We start from the raw sequence: 5,791 nt of genomic DNA, 5'->3' as shown, positions 1-5,791 counted from the left end.
AGTTTCACTGGCCCCAGCTTCAGGCATCCAGCTGAGGTGCCCAGGTGAAAGCCTAGTGAGATAAATCCAGATAGTGATGTCTCCCTGAGTCTATTGTATCATCCCTCTGGAGCTGCTCCACTCATCTCAGCAGCTTGTTGGTGTCAGGACCAAGCAGAAACCACTTCTCAGCCACTACCGTTCACTGTTTAGCTAGCAGCCACTTGGTTTCATAGAATCATAGAATGGTTTGCATTGGCGTGGACCTTTAGTGGCCATCTAGCCCAACCCCCTGCAACGAGCAGGGACATCTCCAACTAGATCAGGTTTCTCAGAGCCCCATCCAACCTGACCATGAATGTTTCCAGGGATGGGGCATCTACCACCTCTCTGGGCAACCTGTGCCAGTATTTCACCACACTCATCGTAAAAAATTTCTTCTTTAAATCTAGTTTGAAACATCCCATCCATCTGCTGCTCTTCTCCCACCAGTGAGGAGCTCCCATGGTTCCTCCCCTGCCCACTAGCATTGTCCTGCCCACCTGCTGCAGCTTGTGGCTTTGGTCCACAACCATATTCTACTAGCAGGCACTGGGAGATTTGGCAAAATCTACAACATCACAGCCTTAAACATGCAGTGCCATCTGCTCCAAATGTCCATCCTCCACCATGTTAAATTAATTTAAAACATCAAGTTATCAATAAAGATGATACTGTGGAGGAATTTGAAGCCACTGCTTCAGTTTTGCAGGCAAATTTGCAGCTGGCTCAGTGGAAAATGGCTTCTGCCTCCCAGGAAGATGGTTACAATTTCAGTATTTTTGGAAGGGAAACAGGTTTTTTTTTTTTCACCCTTAGAAATGGGAGAAAATGAGACACATGCTAAGATGGACCATGGCTGTAAGGGGACTTCTCTGAGATAGAGACGGCCATGTTCACATGCCAGGCTTGGCTTTAGGCAGGAGCAGATGCTGAATGTCCACATCCAAACCTCTAATCCAGACCCTGGGCTGCTCTTGGATGATTCTCATCCTTGTTCCAGCCCAGACCTGGAAAATCTTTTCCACTAAAAATGGCAAATTGCCATGAAAAGAACCTTGTTTGATAAATCACCCCATTGTGACAGGATATATTTCCTTGGAGTTTTTCCAACCAGCTGTAACACTAACACCGCTGGAAATACTGTAGGCTTTTCTGCTCGGCTGGAAACACCAGTTCTGTGGAAATCAATGGCAGATGTTGCCCAGTGTGAGATCCATTCCCAAATCGAAGTAAGTCCAACAGCCTGGGAGACCACGCAGTGAAGAAAAATCATCCCATGCCAAACCTGCAGGATTGCAATCTCGCTAACACGCACACCCCGGACACATCTCACGCTCCTTCTCCCAGGCAATCCTTCCTGGCCAAACAAGTTACACTGGTATTTATTTTCCAATACTTTTTCCTTTTTCTGGCACTGACTTTGCTGCAGAGATAACCTGTGAACAAGCGTGGCTCAGTTCCCTGCAGAGCTGGAGCAGCTCCCTGGCCAGAGGGAGGTACGGAGCTTGTGATGGAGCTCCATGCAGAGGAGAGCAGCTCTGAAACGTGCAATGTCAGCAGAGGTGTGACCCAGAGGACCTGAGCCCGGGGCTGTGACCGAGGGGCCGTGCTGCTGGGGTTGCCGAGTCCCTCTGCTGTTGTCGGTGTCCAGCCCCAGGGTGAATGCAGTAGAGACAAGGGGTCACCTCGAGGTGCAGAGACCCCTGTGTCGAAGCGTTGGGTGATCTGGTTGAGGCAGAGACAACTTCTGCTAGACCACATTGCCCATCCCACCTGACCTTGACCACTTCCAAAGACAGAGCATCCACAACTTCTTTGGGCAACCTGTGCCAGTGTCTCCTCAGTTTCTGCAGACCTGAGAAGAACACAGACTCTGTTGGAGGGGTTCATCTGCTCAAAGAAATGTATCTGCAAAATGCAGGTGCCAACACTTGCTTTACTCATCCCAGGATCTCTATAATGTCAGTGGTGGAAAATGGCCACTTTCAGGCAGGGCTTGTTCCCTTTCTAAAGAATTTATGATAAAACCAGTCAAGGGAACAGCATTGCACAAGAGAGAGTTTCTCCCTGTCAGCTTGGAAGAACCATCCTGCCGTGATTTTTTTCTGCATCAAAACTGGCCACTGTGCTGCACCCCAGGTGCATCTCACTGCAGCTCAGGAGCAGAACATCCCCTCTCCCTCCCTCCTCCGACACACACACAGAGCTAAATTCACTGCCTGCAACCCTCAGCTTCTACCTACACATTCTGCAGCTTAATGACTTGACTCTTTTAAGGTGGTTTGAGAAAGGAAAGGTGTTTTAAAAGCATAAAGGGGCCATTAATAATCAGATGTCAAGCCGTAACAAAGAACAACTGTGCTGCTGGTGCTTTCTTGATTGGTCAGGGCACCCCAGGTTGCATTATCTTGTTTGCAACTGTGACAGAAACGTGATACCAGCCCCTCTTTGGAACTTTTATTTTGTTGAAGCCATATGTTTTCAAGGATAGACTAAAGCTCAGAGGCCATCAGTCATGCCCAGATAAGAATGATAGCTCAAACAATAGTCAGTTTGTAGCAGGGTGTTGCTTGTTCTGTAATAATTGCTCAGCACTGGAGGCAAGTTTCCCATCACCTGCTCAGACATGCAGCACAGAAGAAAAATGCCCCATGCCAATTGTGGTTCTTAGCATTTGAAATCCGAGCATGCTAAGACAATTTTAATAATACTATTCCACATCTGCCCAAATCCCGTAGCGCTGTAGCCCCTTAGATTTCAAGGACTGTTCAGTTGCAGTCAGAAGACACAGCTGCAGCGCGGAGACCTGCTGGCCTGACCTGTGCTAGGCTGGGTAGCAACGGTGATGGAGATGCAGCAACACAGAGCTCCTGAGGTGCCTCACCTTGGTAGCCTCTCAGCACGAGCTCCCATGTCACTGCGACCAGGGGGTGCACTGGAGATGCTGGTGGAGCTGGGCTGTGAGGGCTGCTGGGTTAAGCTGTGGGAAGATGCTCTTCTGGATCCAGGACCCTTGGGAAGTATGTCACTGGCTGCTGCACAGCACTGCACAGCTAAGATGGGTCAGAGATAAGGCAATGCAGAAGACACGAGACAGGCAGCTGGGGCGGGGGAGGGGGGGGGCTCCCTCCTTGCCAATGCTTGGGCTGCACTTGAGAGCTACGGCCACCACACGTGCCTTCAGAGGTGGCTGAGGACCCTGCGTCCTCCAGGCTGGCACCCCTGTCCCCCCACCCTGCCATCTCCTGGACCTGAGCTGGCTGCTCTCCTGCCTTGGTGGCTGCCATGTAGCCTGAGAGGAGTACTGGGGCTGGGACAGGGTCTTGTGAAGGAGTGGGAAACCAGCCTCACATCTGGCTCTGCAGCAGGGAAGGCACATTTGAGTAGGCAGAGATGCAAGTTTTGCTTTGGAGAGCATCCTCAGGCTGCTGCCTGCCTGCTGGAAGTAGTGACCTGGACTTTGTCCCTTGCACCCAAATCCCCGAACTGACAGCTCCAAGGCAAAGGAGGAACTTGTAAAACACCACTGACTTCACCCACCTACGCCCATGCAGGCGCACAACAGCTGCCTTTCCTTTTGAACAAAGCCGGTGCTGCTTGCAGGCAGCCCCCTTCTCCACAAACCACCTGTGGGCTGCTAAGGTTGACATGAGGAGCCATCCTCTCTCCTCACTCATCCTACCACCTCCCCATTTCATCTCCGTCGTTGGCATCCCCAGTGATCCCATCAGCATCATTGCCAAATGGGGGGCCATCTGGTCAGGGTGTGCTGGGTCTGGGATACACGCACACAGCTGGTTGCATCGAACGCAGCCCCTGAGCTAAGGAGACGACCCTCTGTCACCATCATGAACCAGCCAAATCTCCTTTACCTGCTGGAACAGTCCATCCCAGTTCAGTTCTGATGCAGGCAGCACGAGGCAGAGAGGCAAAGCTGCCACGCTGAGTAACTGGACTTTCTTTGACCGCCACCAACACAGCACTGCTAGACCCCCTGTGGGGATCGCAGCACTGGCTTGCACACCCCTGGGACTCCTTAGGGGATGCTATGGCAGATCAGGTGTCCACAACCAACCTGGCATCAGAAGGTGGGACAGAGGTGGGGGTGAAAGGAAGGATCTGTGTGCGTAGAATTCCCAAATGCCTCTTGGAGTCCTGCCAGAGTGAACACCGCTGAGACTGAGAGCCTCCCTCCTGCAGGCAGCTGCACCAGGAGATCCAAAGCCTTTCACTGAGCCAAGCCCTGGGAAGGGCAGCGACCCTGTGCCCTCCTCCAGCACCAGCGGGTGTCCCTGTGCCCTTCCTCTGGCTGCAAACATCCGATGGTCCCCTGCAAAGCCCTCACGCCTGTCCCAGCTCTGGTGTCCCAGATGTGGGAGGTCCCGGGCCATGCCAGCAGGGAGAAGGGGTGAGGAGTGAGCAGAGGATGAGCAGTGCAGAAGAGGGGTTGCGTCCCCCTCCGATATTAAAAGCGTCTGCTTGTGCGTTAATACCAGGTGGACTGGGAGACAGAGGCAACACAACTGCTTTTTTCCTCCTCCAGGTTTCCACAATTGCCTGAGGAGGGGAAACGTCCAGCAAAAGGCTTTGCTGTTAGGGCTCGGTTTGAGCTCGGCCGTGCTGGTTCCTGCGGCTGTGACAGCCGTGCAGACCTCTCTTCCTATCGCAGGTGGAAAATGCCCCTTCTACGAGTGTTGCCAGGACCTCCAAGTGCAAGTAACTCATCACACGTATCCTATTCCCTCTGCCTTTTCTCTCCTCACTGCAGGACTCCCTCAGGCCAGCTTTGCTCCCAGCACAGCACTGAGGGGACCCACCTGCCCTGCCCGGGGCTGGCTCCTGCCCTACTCCGACTCTACCTCTGGGTCGGGGCTCTGAAAACATCCACATGAAAGCAGCAAAATCCACCCCACCCCCCCATGCTCCCCATGAATCTCTTCTCCCATGTCCCTTTTCTATAAGGACATCCCTGCTGCCAACCCAGCCCAGTGGGAAGAGCTACTTTTCTTTTGCCTTAGCGGGAAACCCAGAAGGATCATTTTTCCCCAGCCAGGTGTGTTTTCAAAACGAGCCTCAGAAGGATGGCTGTGGTGTTACCCACGGCCAGCCTGGGCACCATCCCCTGTGGAGATCTCAGCTACATAAATACCACTGCATGCCTGGGGAGCTGGCAGCTCTCAAGGGAGGCAGGGCAGGTGGCAACTGATTCAAAGCCAAAAGCGTGCCTCCTGCGTGCTGCTGGGCTTCAGAGCAGGCACAAGGGCTTCAGGGCTGAGATATTCAGGGGCTTAGACCTTCAGGGAATGCCACATCTTGAAGCTTCAGGGCTTAGACCTTCAGTGGTCACCAGACAGTAAGGAAGGGTTAGGGGAAGATGACCTTGGTATGTCTAATGGAAAGTGTTTTCCCACCATGTGAAAGAACAAGCAACGGGTCTTTCCTGACAGCGAGATCCATGTGATTTCAGCTGCCTGGAATGGCCTGACAGCTGTGAGATACACCCAGCTGCATCCTCGCTACCACTGGGACCACAGGGCAATAAGCAGCGCAACCAACAGCAGGACCTTGTCCCCATCCCACCCTTCTCCCTGCTGTTTTCCCACTCCAAATTCATGCACCCTTGCTTCCTTCTTTCTCCAGGTCCTGGAAAACCCTCCATAACTGAAAGGCTCCCCTGACCACCACCTCCTTCCGGGTAGGGATGGGCTTCTGCAGAGTGTGTAGATCTCAGTGTTATCAAAGCCGGAAAGAAATAAACCTCATACCACAG

Source organism: Falco cherrug, chromosome 2 (genome assembly GCF_023634085.1).
Source record: "Falco cherrug isolate bFalChe1 chromosome 2, bFalChe1.pri, whole genome shotgun sequence".
Lineage (NCBI taxonomy): Eukaryota > Metazoa > Chordata > Aves > Falconiformes > Falconidae > Falco > Falco cherrug.
The sequence above is the reverse complement of the archived record's forward strand: the minus strand, read 5'-3'. Positions refer to the sequence as shown.